At 45.4% G+C, this 19834-nt stretch overlaps 1 protein-coding gene across 6 annotated transcripts in view; it reads right to left on the bottom strand.

Moving 5' to 3' along the window:
* The window catches only part of LPGAT1 (lysophosphatidylglycerol acyltransferase 1), a 154503-nt gene extending 135080 nt beyond the window's left edge, over nucleotides 1–19423 (bottom strand). For 2 of the 6 annotated variants that reach the window (XM_018060753.1, XM_018060757.1), the window contains exon 1: nucleotides 19043–19423. The gene's annotated coding sequence lies outside the window, so the exon portion shown is untranslated. Of the gene's footprint in view, nucleotides 1–3225; nucleotides 4851–7177; nucleotides 7299–19042 lie in introns of those variants that run through there. The other 4 variants (XM_018060752.1, XM_018060755.1, XM_018060754.1 and 1 more) reach the window with 4 other exon arrangements.

Below are 19834 nucleotides of genomic sequence, written 5' to 3'. Positions count from 1 at the left end.
CTGAGCCACCAGGGAAGTCCATTAATAGTGTAGATGATACACTGTATATTCATGTGTTTATGCACTATACGGATACTTGCATCTTACACAGGAAAGGAGTAAAGTCCCACCCCAATCAACAGTTTACTCTCTTGGGAGGATATCATTGCTATTGAGAATGCATGCTGTATTACTGATGAAGATGTAACAGACATGCTGACTGGCTATCCAAGGCCCTTCTTGACATCTTCGTCTTCCTACCACTAACCCCTGTCCCATCCTCCACCCTCTGCCTTCTCCTTTCTAAGGGAACCCTAATATTTTGTTTATTTATTTATGTTAATCCACTGTCACAGATGGGGTCGTGTACTTTATTCAGCCAGTTAGGTAACCCTGTTCTCTTTGCTAGTGATTTCACTAGTGATTGGTTAGGAATGGGTGTGCGAAACAGTTCTGGGCAAGATGTGAGGACCAAACTGACAGGTGACTTTGGGGAAAGGTCTTTTCATGACTCAAAATGGACACACCAGAAGAGAGGGCCTGCCCTTTCCCCTTGGGTGTTGGCAGGTCTAGATGTATTAGCACCTCTAGATCTTAAACTCTGAAAGGTAGCCTTTCATCTTTCAGATGAGTTAGCTTAAGAACCCAACTGACATGCATTAGATACACAATGAATGGAAATAACCGAGGTTCTTGATGAGATGGAGTTGCTGGACTAATCAATCCTGGAGCTGCCCTGCCTTGAACCTTGTTATATGAGATAATGCTCATACTTTTTCTCATTGCTTTGGCTTGCTGAGCTGCTTGTAGTCAGAAAGTAACATTGCGGGTGGGGGGAAATCTATGATAACAAAATACTTTAGAAAGAATATACTACTAAAAAGTCAAGGTATCCATATAAATTGAGGATCACTGCATCTGGAGATGAGGACTGGAAACATGTTTCTGAATAACCTCATCTCTATTCATAGCTCCAGCACCCAGACCCCTGAATTATCTGGGTTTGAATCCTATTCATCTATTGATCACATGGATGGCCTTGGTAAGTTACTCTTTTGAATGTCAATTGCCTTCTTAGTAAAATAGAGATGAGAACATCTGTACTGGAGTGTGAGAATCAAAAGAAATAATACCAACAAAGTGTTTAGAACCGGTCTGACGAATATATAATATTTAATATACAAATAATATATAATAAAATAAAGTGTATATGTAATACATATGTGGGCTTCTCTGGTGGCTCAGACAGTAAAGAATCTGCCTGCAATGCAGGAGACCCGAGTTCGATCCCTGGGTTGGGAAGATCCCCTGGAGAAGGGAATGGCAACCCACTCTAAGGTTCTTGCCTGGAGAATACCACGGACAGAGGAGCCTGCCAAGCTACAGTCCATGGAGTCACAGAGAGTTGGACACAACTGAGAGACTTACACACACACACACACACACACACACACACACACACACACATATATGTGATAAAACGTACCTCTTACTATCATTTCTCTTATACTAATGGCTTCCAACACAATCTCTCCATCCCTGTCTGGTCCCAAATTTTCTCCAGATATTTTTACTCGATTGTTTCAATGTATTATGAATCTAACTAACTTCCTGCCTCCTTCCTCTAAACCACACTTGCCTTCCTATGTTCTGGATCCAACACCCTTCACCTACATGAATTTCTACTTCGGCATCCTTAGAAAATGCATCTCTGCAAAGCCAGCTCCGTGATCCCTCAGGTGTTATCAGGATAAATGGTCTCCTCTAGTCTCCCATTACAGTTTGTGTCTCTCATATCATTTTTCATTATGAGTAGATAATACTCCTGTCTTACCAAAATGTAAGCTCCTTGCAGACAGAGACTGTAATAGAAAGATGGCACCACATCCTTTCTGCCATTCCCTAACTGTGTCCTTATTTTTAATCAAGCATTTACTCTCTGGTCCATTAGCTTAGGGGAAAGATGACCCCCCAACACTCTAGCTAAAGAGAAGGACTTTTATTGCCTATTTGTAATCCTATCCTGCTTAGGCCTGGGTTTTAGAACCAGTCAATGCCTGACATTTCTTTCCATATGGGGATTGGTTTTGAAAGGAGCATGTGACCTGATCTCACCACTGGAAAATAAGGTGAACTTTGCTAGGTAATTCTGGGAAAAAAGGATCTATGCTTTTAAAAGCAAACCTTCATAAAAGCTGTCCTCTCTTTCATAAGTCCTGGTATCTAGAAGAGTCATTTGTCACAATGTGGGAAGACAATCTTGAAGAGGAGGCCCATGCCTAGAGCAGAGGTGACCTGGGAGCCCCTGAATAATTAAACCCCAAAGCCTGCCCTACCTCTCAACTTCCACTTGCATAAGCCAAAAAAAAATTCTTATTAAATTGAGGTGACTTGTAACAGGAAGAGTCCTAACTGATACAGGGAGTATCTGTCACATGGCAGGCATCCGATAAATGCTTGTGTGTTGGATAAACCCATGATATGCTGGCTCTCTGGATTTTGCCCACAGAGCAATCTTCTCCACACAAGTCCCCGTCAGCTCCCCTCCTTGTCTGAACTTTTGGTAGGAGTAAGTTATTTTCTAAAACTGAAACAAAGCATCCTGGGGTGACAGGAGTGTTCATGTCCATCCAGTCAAGTTCTCTCTTGGAGATTTCCTGAAGGAACACAGGCGAATCTGCACTCACTGACTCTCATTTTTCTAGACTTTGGACTTCTACCTTTAGCTGGCAATTGTAGTTATCATTTCAACATACTTATATGAAGGTTTAAGCTTATTACTTCCTGGCCATAACCCTGCTGCTACAGCTGCTGCTAAGTCGCTTCAGTTGTGTCCAACTCTGTGCGACCCCGTAGACGGCAGCCCACCAGGCTCCCCCATCCCTGGGATTCTTCAGGGAAGAACACTGGAGTGGGTTGCCATTTCCTTCTCCAATGCACAAAAGTAAAAAGGGAAAGTGAAGTCGCTCAGTAGTGTCTGACTCAGTGACCCCATGGACTCTGGAGTCATATAATATAATCAATAAGCTCTCTACAAACCACAGTTTTTAGGATGGATTATTATTATGTATTCAATCACCAAATAATTGAGATATAAATTTCCATAGAATGATAAAATTTTTGTTTTCTGTTGTTTATTTTCTCATTTCTAGATGTAGATTATTAAGAGTTTTATTGTCAATGAATAGTATTTCTTGATTTGAATATTTATCTGGTGTCTAATTTCCTCCTGTCCCCATCACTTACTGTTTTAAATGGTACTCCCTATCTTAGGGACTCCAGATGGGCCAGAGACCGTCACTGATCCTCAAGCAGACATCCATGGGTTCCCAGGACCTAAGAGATGATCTTACATGAGAGGATCATCCAACCGCCCAGCTTTGTGCTGTGCTTGGCCAGCTAGGTAAATCATCTCTCAGAGATCCTGCATGTGAACCATAAATAGAGAAAGATACACAATGAGGAATGGAAAAAACTTAGGCTCAACCACGTTAAAATTAAGTACCTCTGTTCACCAAAGACCAGATAAACAGTGAAAAGATAAGCCATAAAATGAGAGAAAATATTTGCAACATTATGTAAGTGATTGTTACAAAGAAGAATTCTTAAAAATTAACATGAAAGAGATAGACAACCCTACAGCTCTATGGAAAAGTTTTGGTGCCCCTTTAATGGACACCAAAGGGAAAATCCAAATGGCCAATAAACAGTATGCCCAAATATTCAACCTCATGTGAATGAGGCTGAAGGCCCAAGTGTGACTGAAGCCCCAATAAGACACCATTGTACATCCAACAGATCAGCAAAATTAAAATATCTGAAAGTAACTGAGACTTCCCTGGTGGTCCAGTGATTAAGAATCTGCCTTGCAATGCAGGGGACATGGCTTTGATCCGTGGTGGGGAACTAAGATCCCACATGTCTTGGAACAACTAAGTCTATGAGCCACACCTACTGAACCCACATGCCACAGAGAGCCCAAGGGCCGCAGGGCAGGTCCCACCTGCATGACGCAAGAGAGACTCTGCTTGCTGCAACTAAGACCCAACACAGCCAAATAAATAAGTGAAATTTTAAAAATATCTTAAAATAACAAATATAGACAAGCGTATGAAACAAAGGGAACACAAATACAGTGCAGGAGGGAGTATAATTGTACAACTACTTTGAGAGAGTTTGGCACTATTGAATACTTTATGACTCATCAATTGCATGCCTAAGAATGTACCCCAGAGATATCTGTCCACATGTGCACCAAGAAACATGTAAAAGAATGTTCCGAACATAATAGCAAAAAATGAGAGACAATCTAAATAGCTACCAATGACAGAATGGATAAATAAATTATGGCATATTCTTACAACGAAACACTACTGGGCAATGAAAATGGATGAGCAGTGGCCAAGCTGGCAGGAAGTGGTAAAAGAGTGTGGAAGAGATGAGGCCAATTTCCTTCAAGGCGGATGGCCTTGTCTTCTGGGAGCTTCTTCTTTATCTATTCTCCTCTCTCATAACATCTGAACTCTGGATTAAGTTTTGGGTTAAGCCCTCTTTGGAGCTAAGCAGATTTCATAGTCAGCTTCCTGCTGGTGCAGACACTGGGGTCCAAGGGTTGCTTTATGCCGTCAACACTTGACACTAGGAGGCTTCTTCTTCTTCTTTTTTTTTTTTTTTTGGACAATGCTTGTAAAACCGAGAAGGTTTTGGTCAGTTCCATGAGCCAGTCACCATTCCCAAGTTCTTCTCTGAACATAGTTCTTCAAGTTGCTTTATTTCTTTGCTTCCTTGGTCAATAAGTGCTTTTCTCTCTCATTTTAATGATAGCTCCTCAAGTCCAGGGCTTCCAGGTAGCTCGGTGACAAAGAATCCACCTGCCAATGCAAGAGACACAGGAGACTCGAGTTCAATCCTTGGATTGGGACGATCCCCTGGAGGAGGAAATGGCAACCCACTTGCCTGGAAAATCCCACAGACAGAGGAGCCTGTCGGGCTACAGCCCATGAAGTCTCAGAGTCAGACGAGAATGAGCACACACACACGTACCTTGAGTCCATCTGAAACACAGGCTGCGTTACAAACCCTTCAACCGTCAGTCTCATCTTTGGCACAGTCCTGGCGCTTGGTTTGGCTGAGTAGTTTTAATGAACCTTTGAAAAATGCTTTAAACAACTACAATTTTCTCTTCTTGTTTTGAGTAAAGAAGCAACTGACTTTTCTAACTCTGTAAAAATCCACAATTCTGGTCATACTCAGTAATCTGGCCACTTCTTGCCTGCGCTTGTAATATCTTACAGGAAGGAGCAACTAGTACATGTTGACAATGGAATTTTACAGTTACTTCCTCTGGAATTAGGGGCTTAGTAGGCGAGTGTTCTGTCCTTCAAAGTATCGCAGATGACAATCTTGTCAAATGTTTTTGCTTCTGCATGTGAGGACACTGGCTTTCCAGTAAAGAATGTCAGTTTTCTCATCTCTTAACCACTGAGACAACGACATATATTTTGAGTTTTTGTAATGGCAATACCATGCTTTTGGAATCAATTTCTGTATTACTTAGAGTAAGGCTATAGATGAGTAACAAAGAGACCCGCTCAATAATCCCATATGTTTCAGAAGACCAAAGCTTAGTTCTTTTTCAGTTAACGGTCCAGGTTGGTTCTGCCTCACGTGATCACTCAGGGATCCAACTTCATTCCATTTTGTTGCTCTTCTGTTCCCTAGGCCTTGATATGATCTGCTTAATCAAGGTTGAGTCATTGCCTTGTCAGGGTCTTGGTGGGTGAGAAGGGGGAAGAGACTGGGGAGGAGACAGACCCAGATCTTAAGGTGCAGGCCTGGCAAGGCATACAGCACTTCTGCTCACATTCCTTTGAGACATTTAACAGTTGGCCGTATCTAACTCCAAGGAAGGCTGGGCAATGTGACAAGGATAAAGGGAAGAACACAGCTGGCTGGACCATTAAGGTTATTTTACCCCCAAATTTTCTGTCTCAAGCCTTCCACTTAGTTTGCAGCTCTGGAAATAGATTGAGACTCAGGATATTGGCGACAAAACCAGAGCTTCATAGAAGTCCAAAAATACCAGAAGAAGTCCTCCTTTCATGTTTAATACCTATGAAAAAGCCATGTAATTTCACAAGGAGCTGGCTAACGCAGCGGAGCACTGAAATCTTAAACAATGTTTAGCAGGCCAGATAAAGTAAAAAGAAATTAATTGTGCGGGTCTCATTATTACTAGTTTCACATATATAAAATTTCATAGATACGTTCTTCAATAAAAAAAGAATATGAAGATGGTGTTGGTGAAGACAAAAAGAAAGAAAAAGGAAGGAAGGAAAAAGGAAGAAAGAAAGACTAACTCAGGGGAATGAATAAAGAAGATGTGATACATATATGCAGTGGAATATCACTCAGCCATCAAAGGAACAAAACTGTTGCCCTTTGCAGAGATGCGGATGGACCTAGAGACTCAGACAGAGTGAAGCAAGTCAGAAAGAGAAAAACACATATCATATCATATTGCTTATATGTGGAATCTAGAAAAATGACACAGATGAACTTATTTGCAAAGCAGAAGTAGAGACAGAGACATAGAGAACAAACATATGAATATGAAGGATGGCAGGGGTGTAGGATGAACTGGGAGATTGGGATTGACATATACAAACTACTATGCATAAAACAGTTAATTAATGAGGACTTAAAAATTGAAAAATTAAAAAAAAAAAAAAGAATGTGACTTCCAGCTCAGAAAAAAAAAAAAAAAGAGAGACAAACCCAGCACCACACTTGCCATAAAGAAAGCACTTAAATCTCAGCTCTTGTCCCTTGTGAGTTTCTTTTCAGAATATTCATCTCCTGGGGATGTCCTGGCTCGCTTTATAAAAAGATGATGTGATCCAGGACAGTGGAGGGAGCTGATGCAGCCCAGAGACCCTGCTCAGAGATCAATACCGTGAGGCCGTGGCGGCCAAGAGAACACAAGAAGGGCCCCTCACCAAGACCTCTCCTGGCTGGCAAGCCCCTTCTCACCCTTGTCCTCTCTAGCCTCATTGACTGTCTGCTCCAGTCCCATCTTGTTAGGCCACTCTCTCTGCCTTATAGTGGGAAGAAAACGCAGCCTACAGTAAAGCCTACATGGGTTACAGCAGTGGGGGGCAAAGGCAGGGCGTGCATGGCCCGGGGGGAGCTCACCCACCTCGCTCTGTGCACCCGCTGCCCGACTGGCGGGGAGAGTCTGATCTCCTAGCGGCCACTCAGGTTCCTGTTTGCTCCGTTTAGGTGAGCTCAAAAGTGCAGGAAGGTGATGTGATAGATTTGCCCCCAAGTTTCAGTAGGATTATTAAACAGATGCCTCTATTTCTAAATATCAGAGTAAAATGCTGTCTGGGTTGCTTAAGCCAAAGTTCACTCATGTTGACTCTAAAGCCCTGTGTTGGACTATGTTCCCATGAGGAGGTAGCCGGCCACGCGGAAAGGAGGGAACAGAACTAGACGGCATCGGCAAATGAGAAATTTCCGTTAGAGAATACGCACTCAGATTATTATTTTGTGCTCTGTAAAATAGATGCAACACACACACCGTGAATCAGCTATTCAACTATTCAGTCAACACACCAACAATTTGCAAACCCTTGTGATAGTTATGAGGAGGAAAGAGGGAAGAAAACCTTCGCTTTACAGTCCTTCAGGTGGACAAAGAGGAGAAAAACCAGGGAGGACAAAAATGGTCCTAAAAGAAACACCATTAGCGAAGTAAAACATAGCGTAGTCGGTGTGTCAGAATGGAGAAAGAGTGAAAGAAATGCCGATCATTTGATGATTCATTTATTCAGTCATTTACTCCACGGACATTTAGGAAATACTATCTCTGTGCCATTCACTGTGATAGGAACTAGAGACACAAAAAATCAGGTAGGACACGGACCCCGCCCACACAGGTAGAAGTGGAGCCAAGCCACTAAGTAAATGAAAGCCCAGGTATGTCATCAGAGCTTTTGTAGACACGGGTACAAGGGTCAGGGTGATCCAATCACGTGGGGAGTCTGTGGGCAGAGGTCAGAGGAGGCTTCCGAGAAGGGGTGTCTGGGGTGGCCAGGGTGACAGCTGTGACGGGTGAGGGGCAGCAGCACGTGGAAGGCAGGCTCAGAGGCCGGGGAGGCAGGGCAGCCATGCCTGTGCCCACTGACACCTGGGAAGCAACAACGTTACGGGAAAGGCACACGTTCTAGGGACAACGTGATGATGGCAACTGCTGAACCTTATGAACGAGTTGGACTGCTGCTGGGAGACCCCTGCCCTGGTTATCAGCCTGCTGACACCTAAGTGGCACCAGAGCCACCTTGACGAAGCAAAAAGCCAGCTGTCCCACTAAACCTCCTTTGAGGAAATGTTACCCTAAAATTGCCACTCTGGAGCGAACAGAAAGCATCTGGAGGACCCCAGGGATGCACTCTGGAGGTTTACAAAGCTAAGTTGAAGGGCCTCCCTGGGGGTCCAGTGGCTAAGACTCTGTGCTCCCAATGCAGGGGGCCCAGATTTGATCCCTGGTCAGGGAACTAGATCTCATATGCCCCAACCGGGAGTTCTTACGCTGCAGCTGAAGACCCCACGTGCCAAACTGAGACCTGGTGCGGTCAAGTAAACCAGTGAACAAACCAGCAAACACAAAGTTAAAAGCCTGGCTCTTTTATTTTGCCACTTTCGGGATATTAGATCCCTGACCAGGGATTGAACCCTTGCCGCTTGCATTGGAAGCGCAGAGTCCTAACCACTGGCCTGTGGAGTAATTCCCAGAAGCCTGGCTCCCTATTTAACAGATGGACAAAACACCTGCATTAGTAAGATCTCAGTTGTCAGTAATAGACACTCAAGCTGCTGCTGCTGCTAAGTCACTTCAGTCGTGTCCGACTCTGTGCGACCCCATAGACGGCAGCTCACCAGGCTCCCCCATCCCTGGGATTCTCCAGGCAAGAACACTGGAGTGGGTTGCCATTTCCTTCTCCAATGCATGCAAGTGAAATGTGAAAGTGAAGTCGCTCAGTTGTGTCCGACTCTTAGCGACCCCATGGACTGCAGCCTTCCAGGCTCCTCCACCCATGGGATTTTCCAGGCAAGAGTACTGGAGTGGGGTACCATTGCCTTCTCCAAGACACTAAAGCTAGGATAAGTGGAAAAGGTCTAGTACCATAATGATATACGGCTGTCTCTTAACACCAGAGGGTGGCAAGGCATCCAGGCCCCAGGAAGACCACACCTGGCAGGTGGCTGCCCACCAAGGACCACGGTCTCTGCTGCTCTCTGGGCAACTGCATTCTCTGTATGTCTGTCTGCCTGTCTGTCTCTCCCCCTCTCTTAACACAGCAGAACATGGTCGCCCACAGTGGCCTGCATTTCATCTCACAGCTCCCACTTCATGGAAAACCTGGACTCTCTGGACACAGTTCCAGATGCCTGGGGGAGGGTTCTGATTCAGCCGAGTCCAGGAGTGCAGTCAAGCTACACAGATGGCTGCTAGGAGCCAGCGCTGGGGCAAGGGACAAGGGTTCCTGAGAGCTGGGCAGGCTCCCCAGAGGAGGTCAGCCTTAGTTCTTCAGGGCCCCTGTACCCTGAAGATAATAGTCATGGCCTCACCTGGTCATCAGACAAGTATGATGAGTTAATACGTGTAAAGAAATGGCCATATAGTATGTCCTTAGTAAAAGGAGGTGATTATAATTATCATAATTGTCAATAAAGATAGCATGTGATCTATTTTTAGGAAAACCCAATCCAGGAGGCTGGCATGCAGCTTCTTTCCTCCACCAAAGACGTTCACATTAACACAAAGATGGGGGGCAAGGGCCCTCTTCCTTGGCCTCAGCCCCCATCCCTCTCATTTCTCGTATCATAGTCACAGCCTAAAGCTCCCATCCCCACTTTCCCCGCAAGCTTTCTAGGCTATTACAAATCAATCATTTACTCTTTGGGCCCTTGCCACTCCCACTGGTAATGGCTGTGTTTAGGAGTGTTAAGTTCATACGGTGATTATATATCTTTCTTCTTTATTAAACTTTAAAGCCTTGGGTTGAGAGACCAACGTCCTGAATACCGAGGACATTGCCATGCATTTAGCGTTCACTTGATAATATTTGTTGATTCATGATGTTTTCACGTCAAAGGCAATATCCATTTATGGACCCATAAAAGGAATCTCAAGAGCTCATTTATTTCAGGCCACTGCCTTCAGGTAGGGTAAGGCTTAAATGTCTGTGTGTTTTGTTCCCACTCTCCTGTAGGCCTATAACCACACAGCTTGGGGTTTGGGAAGGACCTGCTGGGTCTAGTTCAGGCATCTTCGCAAAGCAGGATGTGGGCCTCTGGCCTCCACATGGAGAGCTTACCTTAGCCATCCTCGAGGCTCACTCCAGCTGTAGCTTTTATAGTCTAGGGAGTTATTCGTATGAAAAATCTCAAATCTACCTCTGTGTCAATTCCATTCAATGTTCCTAACTCTGTCTATGGGTCACCAAAGAGTCAGACCCGACTTAGCAACTAGACAACAACAAACAAAAACAGAACACGGATGGCTTTGTGATGGGCCTGGGACCTGGCACCCTTTACTGCAGGGCTGCAATGCTCATACCTGGACAAACATCTCCTTGAGCAAGAACATAAAAAGAAACAATAAGGGATTAAAAATAACTGCTGTGCGTGTAGGCAGTTGGGGAAAATTCTGGACCAAAGAGAAGACTAAAAAGCCTAACAGCCACTTCTGAAGAGCCAGGAGCAACAACAGGGGGTTGGGAGCAAAAGCAGGGTACTGCACCTGCCCCCTGCACACAGCACCACAGAGGGGTGGGCAAACCACCTAAGCCACTCCTCCAGTCTGACCCCTGAAGACATCCTTACCCTCACCCCATATAAGGAACCAATTCACCCAGCCTTGGGGAGCAAGCAAGCAAGGGGATGTGTTGTTTGTTCTTGATCGCTCTGCTGCAGCAGGGACCCTGATAAAGTCTTTCCCGAATTTCTTGTTCAGCCTCTGATCAATTTCTGTTGATTAAGGAGATCAAGAACCCTGGTCAATAACACCCCTCCCCTATGGCAGCCTTCCTCGCACACAGAGTATTGGCCTGGTTTACTCTCTCGTGTCCCCTCTGAGCCTCTTTCCTTCCACCCAGTGTCCTTACATCCTTCACCAGAGATTTACAGACACTTTGTCAGCCCTTTGGCAGGTTGATACACTGTGTTTCTCTTTGCTTCCCTTTCTGGGAGTTCAAAACCCAGTGCATAATCCTCAGGGTGGTCTGATGGCTGGGGGATTGGGACTGGAACTTTGCTCCAGATTTAGCTGTTCTGATTTTTTTTAAAGGCTGTGTAAATCTGAGTTAGGTTTTTTTCCTGGGGGTAGAATCATCACAGTGTTGGCTCATATTAATATTGAAATCGTCATATTGTTTAAAAAAATGGAAACTACTTAAAAAAAATAATATACACTCATCATGAAAAATTCAGGGAAACAAACAAGCAAAACAGGAAGGGAATAACAACAATATTGTAACCCTTCCCTTTTAAAGATAACTATTGTGTACATTTGGGGATATATTCTTCTAGACATCACTTTCTATGCATAAACACACGCACACAAAGTTTTACAAATACACACAGTTTTACAAAAGTGGGATTGAATGTCTGATAAATTAGAGATGGTTGCTAAGTCTTTGCTATTCTTCTCATTGAAAGGTGGGGTCTATTTCCTCTCCCCTGCTTCTGGGCTGGGCCTGCAGCTGGTTCCAAAGGATAGAATATAGGGAAATAACACAAGGTAATTTCCAAGGCTGGGCCTAAAGAGATCTCAGTTTCTGCCTTCGTCTCTTGGAAGACTCTTCTTGGGGGCCAACCATTATGCTATGAAGCATGACAGCCCCTTGGGGAATTGGAACTGGTGTCTGAGAATGCACAGTTGGTTTTCAAACCTAGCTGTCATCAGAATCATATGGAGGGCTATTAGAATGGAGATTCCTGGGCCCCATTTTCAAAGATTCTATTATGCTAGCTGGTGTCAATGATCAACTATTGAGAATGAGGTCATTTTGGTCCTTCCAGTTATCCCAGAGTCCCAGTCAGTACCAAGGGATAGAAAATAATCCACAGGATCATAAAAAGTAATAAATTGTCATTTTAAATCATTAAGTTTGGGGGTAGTTTGTTACAACAGCAATAGATAGCTGAAACAATTACGCATAATGACACCAAATGGTAATACAGTGTTTCCTCTGTGCTGGGGACAGTCATAAATTCTTTATACATATTAGTTCACAGATCCTTACAATAAATAATCCTATGAAGTAAATACTATGATTATGTATTATTGTCCCTGTTTTACAGATGAGGAAACGGAGACACAGGGAAATCAGACACTTGCTCAGGGCGGCACACTGAGTAATTGATGGTGCTGGGGTTTGAATACATAGAGTCCATCAGGTTTCAGAGTCTGTGCTCTAAACCACCATATCCCACCGCCTCTCTGCTGCTTCCTCTCATTTAACCTACGTGAACAATTTTCAGTGTCAATAAATATTAATCTACAAAGTTATACTTAAGGAGTCACATGTTGAAATCTTGAGTCAATTATCCAAAGTATTAGCAGTCTCTCCTAGTTTTGAAATTCTCTTCACTGGATATATATCCTATTAAAATTTGTCAAGTTGTTGATAGAATGTGTTGAATAGAACAAAGATTAGTAGGAGTCCCCTTGAACCCACCTGAGAGCTCCATCCAGAGGGACATCATTTAGCAACAATCTTTAAGTATGAATTATTCAACAATGTGGAATCTACCCAGGGCTCTGTTATCTTAGCCACTGGTCCTCAAGCACAGGCTGGGAGATAGACTACATAGAAACTGGGTAGGCACTTGTTAAAATACAGGTTCTTAGGCTTTGCCCCAGCCACTCCAGTAACTGAATCTCTGAAGATGTGGCCCAGGAATCTACATTCTATTAGCCCTCCATATAATTCTGATGACTGCTAGGTATAGGAAGCACTGATTTAATCTCCATTTCTCCTCATCTGTATCAATAGCTCTGTTAAATTCCACACCATATTTCACGTACACTAAGCCAATGGGAATTTTCTAGTTGTCCTTTGAGAGGTGTCCTGACTCTGTTCTTATCAGATACAAGACTTTCTCTCTGGACAGTTTTCATTTCTAAAATGAGGATGCTGGATTAATTTTCATAGTGGATGCTGTGGTATACCCACACATCCTTCTTCAAGACTAAGTCACTCATTCCCTCAACCGTTGGGCCGACTGACAGTTCACAGGTGGCCCAGGACCACATCTCCCCCAGAAGCATAGCCTGTATCCAGCAAGGAGCTGATGAGGAAGTGTGAAGACCCAGCCCCCCTGTCCTCAAGGTGAGTCAGTTCTGAAGAACCATCCCCTAGGGTTGACCTGAGACATTTATTACGTCTGCATCACAGTTCAATTAATCACTCTGCCATTTCTACTCCCTCCAGTCACCCGCTGGGAGAAGGAAATGGCAGCCCAGTCCAGTATTCTTGTGTAGAGAATCCAGTAGACAGAGGAGCCTGGTGGGCTCCTGTCCATAGGGTCACACAGAGTCGGACACGACTGAGGCGACTTAGCATCCATGCATGCATTGGAGAAGGAAATGGCAACCCACGCCAGTATTCTGGCCTGGAGAATGCCAGGGACAGAAGAGCCTGGTGGGTTGCTGTCTATGTGGTCGCACAGAGTCGGACACGACTGAAGCGACTTAGCAGAAGCAGCAGCCAGTCACCCATAGGTGTGGATGCCAAGGGCACTCAACAAACTTCCTGCCTACAACCTCCATCTTGGTCAGTTTTCGAAGGGACTGATTGCCACAGTGACCTCCCGTTCCTAATTCAGAAGGAAGTGACAGCGCAGACTCTCAAGACCTTTTCAACCATCCTGGGCTCTCTGTTAAGCTCAAGAAAAGCCTTCTCCTTGTCATCCTCCTCCCATTCCTTCTCCATTCATCGAACAAACCTTCACTGTACTCCTACGACATGCCAGGCCCTGAGTTCAGAGACTTGCCCGTGTCTCCAGCAATGGACACAGAGCAAGCACTTAGGCGCTGAATGACTCCTCTGTCTTTTTGCCATTTGTCAACATTGTGCTCTTTCCCAGGCTACAGGACTAGCCCTCTTCCTGCTCTGAACATGACCCAGCGGGCCTTTTTATTGCCCTGATTGTGGTTGGCAGGGCCCTTCTTTGTAGGGGCTTTAGGCTTTCTGAATCATTCTCATGAGTTTATGTCTGTCTTTGAATTCCCCCTCTTAGATTTTGAGTTTATTCTCCCACCTCTAGTAGCCAGGCTGGGCAAAGATCAATATACGTGTTTCATTCATTCAGGACACTAACGCCTATTTTACGCTTACTAGGCTTGCAGTGCGGAGAAGGCAATGGCAACCCACTCCAGTACTCTTGCCTGGAAAATCCCATGGACGGAGGAGCCTGGTAGGCTAAGAGTCGGACACGACTGAGCGACTTCACTTTCACTTTCATGCATTGGAGAAGGAAATGGCAACCTACTCTAGTGTTCTTGCCTGGAGAATCCCAGGGATGGGGGAGCCTGGTGGGCTGCTATTTATGGGGTCGCACAGAGTCGGACACAACTGAAGCGACTTAGCAGCAGCAGCAGCAGCAGGCTTGCAGTGGAAAATCTAGGGGAAATGAATTTAAGCCTTTCCAGAAGGGCTGAGGCAGAAGGGATTAGAGTTCAAATTTTCATCCTCAGGCAACATTGGATTGAACCAGCCACATTTGCTGTTGCCACCCCTGTCTTGTCAACTCCAGCCCCTGAGGCACTCTTCAGCGGCATCCGCACTCCCTTCATGGATTTCCAGCCTCCCACCTTCTGTTCTGCACACTCCCCACTCCCTTCACTGTCTATCATTCTCATTTTTCACTTGAGTTACAGTCACAGTTTACTTGAATCATATGCATCTTTTCCAGGGATCACCATATATTACGCTTTTTCTCATATTGTATTGCAACATTTAAAGTTTGCCCAATGGACTTTAAGAAAACAGAGGGCTCTTTTCAGCTCTTTGCAATCACATCATGGCTCAAGGGCTCTTCGGATATAACAATTGAGCACAGGAGCAGAAAGGAGTCAAGCCCAACATTCTCAGTGTATAAATGAGGAAACCAAGAAACATCGAAATCAAGCAGCTTTCCAAAGGTCACACAGCAGTAACTGTCAGAACAGGAAAAATGGCACCTTCATTCAGTAAGGAAAGAATCCATGAATATTATATTTTAGGAAGGGCTCTGCCTGTCAGACATGCTAATTTCTGTATATTACCTAGGAATACTATTGGGGTTGGCCAAAAAGCTCATTTGGGTATGGAAAAACTCAAATTTGGGTATGGAAAAACCCAAATGAGCTTTTTGGCCAACCCAGTTGCTCAATTACTGACAGAAGTAGACATATCCTTATTAGTTAGGCCTCTCTCACTCCTCCTTAGAGGTCAAGACCAAGCCCTCGGTGCCCCATTTGACTAGATCAGTACCAGATGAATCCAGGTCCCAGTCCACCTGGTTCCAGAATTTACAAGTTGTCTGGCCTTAAAAACACCATTTAACAGCTATATCCTTGGACTGCCAGCTTCCCAAGTGGCGCTCGAGGTAAAGAACACACCTCCCAATGCAGAAGACACAGGAGATGCCAGCTCAATCCCTGGGTTGGGAATGTCACGTGAGTGTATGTTCCTCGGTTCTTTGTCCCATCTCAACAAAGATTTGGAGTGACGGACATTAAAGCTCCCTTGGCGTGTCACAGCTCTCAGGTCTTGGATAGACCGTGTTATAGCTCTCAGGTCTCAAATGGACCGTGGTATAGCTCTTAGACAAATCAGTGTTATAGCTCTATTTTATTTAGAAGATAGCAGGAAAATCCATCTTCGAGGCGTGAGGGCACGTCGATCTAAAGACACGAGGAGAAGAGCGCCCCAGCGCTGAGGGGGAGAGAGAGAGAGAGAGCTGGCTCTGGCTCCTCTATTTATATGTTTATCTATCCCTGGGTCTGTCCTATGTAAATTGGGCCAAGCAGGAGAGTTGTTTGTTTTACCTGAGGTCCTCACTCCGGTCCTCAGACCTTCTTTTGTTTCATTTTTGAGGGCTTTTCTCTTCCTTCTCTGTAGCCACCGCCATTTTGGACTCCTTTTCCCTGTTCTGCCTACCTAACAGGAAGATCCCCCAGTGAAGTGGCAACCCACTCCAGTATTCTTGTCTGGAGAATCCCATGGACAGAGGAGCCTGGTGGATGACGATCCATGGGGTCACAAAGAGTCGGACACAACTGAAGCAACTTAGCACATACACACACATCCTAGGATGCCCACCTTGCCTGGCTCCCACAGTTGTGGGGCATCAGGCAAGATAAAGGGACAGGGAGCCCTTTGCCCCAGGAGGAGCTGTTCTCTTTCCTGCTCACTGGAATCCTCCATGGAGCTCAAAATTGAGGTGGGGGTTCTGCAAGGGGAAGAGGTAGAGGGTGGCGGGGAGCAGGGGCGAATGAGGGTGGGACCTGGTTTCTGGAAAGCTTTTATTTTTTTAAAGCTGCTCAGGTGATTCGGATATACAGTCAAGAGGGGGAGCCACTGACAAAGTATAAAAGACAAGTAGAAGAGGGAAAATCAATTACACTGTTAGCTAATAAGATGTCTTAGATTATCTGCACATTTAAAATTCTGTTTAGAGTTGATTAGGCTTCCCTGGTGAATCAGATTGTAAAGAATCTGCAGGATACCTGGGTTTTATCTTTGGGTCAGGAAGATCCCCTGGAGAAGGGAATGACAACCCATTCCAGTGTTCTTGTCTGGGAAACCCCGTGGATAGAGGAGCCTGGTAGGCTACAGTCCATGGGGTTGCAAAGATTCAGACACGATTTAGCCATTAAATAACAACAACAAACATTCTTGAGGTGATTTTGTAAAGTCACTAAAAAAGGAAAGTGTTAATCATGCCTGGTAAGGAGGAGAAAAGATACAGCGAATGTGAAATGAATGGGCTTCCCAGTGTCACAGCGGTAAAGAATCCATCTGCCAGTGAAGGAGATGCAAGAGACGGGTTTGATTTCTGTGTTGGGAACTTTCCCTGGAAGAGGAAATGGCAACCCAGGCCCGTATTCTTGCCTGGAAAATTCCGTGGACAGAGGAGCCCATGGCTACAGTCCCTGGGTTGCAAAGACTCGGACACTACTGAGTGACTAACAGGGCTGATAACAAAATGCCTGCCTTTTTCAGGGCATTCAAAACCCTAATCTCAGGTCCCTTTCCTCCTAGAAAAGACGTCTATTACTTCAGTGACATTCCTTTTACCTTGCAGTCTACACACACACACCATGACTCATCTCCTCCAGCCTCCATTCTGAAGTCAGATTCTAAGTCATGTCTTTTATCCTTTGACCTCTGAGTAATCAGTCTGGACCCAGTCTGTTCTTTCAGGTCCAGGAAAGCAATCTGACCAGGTTCTGGAAAATGGTTTCACAGTAGCCCCAATCTCCATAGCGTGCTCCATAAACCAGGCCCCTGATGTCCTGCTTGGGAGAGGATGAGAGTTCTAGTTCTCCTTTTTAAGTAATTCTGTGGCCTTGAGCAAACTGCTCAATCTCTAGGTCTCTGAATTGATTGTTATCATCTGCTCATAACCTTTTACAAGCTAATATTTCCCTCCTTGTACAAGTGGAGAGTAAGCAGAAATTTGCCGCAGTGGCCTTCACGTTAAAGGAAACGGGTAGGAATGAGAAATATAAATTTGAAGAGCATTTCATTCAATCCCTGAGATACCAGGGTTATTCCTGTCTGCCCAGCACCTGCTTCCTCTCTCGTGGGGGCAGAGCCGGCTTCCTTTGGGGAACTGCTTCTTTCCCCCTCCATACACTGATCAGAGCGCCCTGGGCCATTCCTCCGGGGCCCCAGGGGTGGACATGCGACCCCAGCTTAACCATAACAATAGCCTACTCATCCAGCCACAGCAGTTGGTATGGGGATTCACCTAATGACCAATCTAAAACAAACCAACCAACGAACAGAAAAGCCAGGGATTTTTCCAAATAAAGCTGGTGGGGAAACCCTCTCCTTTCTTGTCGAGTTGCTGTATAAGTGCAACACCAGAGCTACCATATGAGAAGGCTGAGAGGGTGAGGCCACTGTGCAGAGAGGTGAGGCTGAGACAGACACGGAAACAAGGAAAGAGAGTCCTGGGGTCATGTTCCCTCTGAGTGTCCTGGCCATTTTCCTTCAGATTCTTTGAGCTATCCCAAGCTTCACCACCCCTCTCCAAAGCCTCAAGATTTCTTTTTTCACTTAAGACAGCTTGTTTTAGAATTTCTGTCACTTGCAACCCAGAGTCTTGATGAACAGAAGTATTCTGTCAGCTTCCTTCTCTACATTACCTTGTTTGTTTTTTTAAAGATTTGATATGGACCATTTTTAAAGTCGTTCTTGAATTTGTTACAATACTGCCTCTGTTTTATGTTCTGTTTTTTTGGCTGAGAGGCATATGGAATCTTCGTTCCCTGACCAGGGGTTGAACCCCCAACCCCCTGCATTGGAAGGCGAGGTCTTAACCACTGGACGGCCAGGCAAGTCCCAACATACGCTTTTTGGAAACTTCAAAAATGTGAGGCTCTGTGAGCTGAGTATGTTCCTGTCTTTCCTAGATCAGAGTCGGAAGCTTCAATGGTCACCTTGGATACACCAGGGACGGTACTTCCTAGCATCCCCTTGCCTGTCTGATTCTAGAGAGAGCTGGCCAAAAGTGAGGTTGTGTGAACTGCGGGAGTCAGCTGTGAAGCAGTAGCCACCACACTCCCAAGGCCACTGGTGGCTGGAGCTCATGAGGGGGACACACCGGTGCAGCCAGGCTCGAGTGTGTCCCTGCCCTTCCCCACTCCTCTGTGACCCCCACCACACACCATGAGATGCTTTGTCGCCAACTCACAGAGGCAGTAACTGCAAAGCGCCAACATCCTCCCAAAGATTCCGCACCAGCCCCTTGGTGGCCCCAGGCCAGCAGCCAGACTCACCTTGTTCTTTCTTGTGAGCTCTGCTTTGCTCACATGCACCACGGCTGGTGAATGACTGTTCGGTGATTCTCCGCTCAGATCTTTCCTTATCCAATTCCTCCCACAATTGTGTCTGATCTGACTCTTATAGTAAATTCCTTATTCCATAATACTCATAGTGGTTCTGCTTCCATAGCTTAACCCTGACTAAGACAAATGTCGCCGGGTGAACCCTAAGAAGCTTCCTGCCTCCTTTGTTTCAAACCCACACTCAGCCCTTCTATCTCCACGGTGCTGCTTCCCGCTGGCCACTCATCTTTCCCCGCCTCCATGTGTCCGTGGGAAAATCCGATCCTAGTCCTGCTCATCTTACTATTGTGTTCCCTGCTGTCTCAAGCTACTCTGGCCTCCGGCCTCCGCCTGCCTCACTGTTACATGTTTTCCTACTCTCCAGTCCAATCATAAGACTGTCTGGCAGACAGCCTAGAGATTCAACACAGACTGGCACCCAGTGAAGGCGAATGTTGGGACGTCCTGCCCAGAGACTCTCACTTCTGGTTTCCATTTAGGAAATGTCACTGCTGCTGCTACTGCTGCTAAGTCGCTTCAGTCGTGTCCGACTCTGTGCGACCCCATAGACGGCAGTCCATCAGGCTCCCCAGTCCCTGGGATTCTCCAGGCAAGAACACTGGAGAGGGTTGCCATTTCCTTCTCCAATGCATGAAAGTGAAAAGTGAAAGTGAAGTCGCTCAGTCGTGTCCAACTCTTAGCAACCCCATGGACTGCAGCCCACCAGGCTCCTCTGTCCATGGG

This window comes from Capra hircus, chromosome 16 (genome assembly GCF_001704415.2).
Source record: "Capra hircus breed San Clemente chromosome 16, ASM170441v1, whole genome shotgun sequence".
In the NCBI taxonomy this organism is placed as follows: domain Eukaryota; kingdom Metazoa; phylum Chordata; class Mammalia; order Artiodactyla; family Bovidae; genus Capra; species Capra hircus.
The sequence above is the reverse complement of the archived record's forward strand: the minus strand, read 5'-3'. Positions and strand labels throughout refer to the sequence as shown.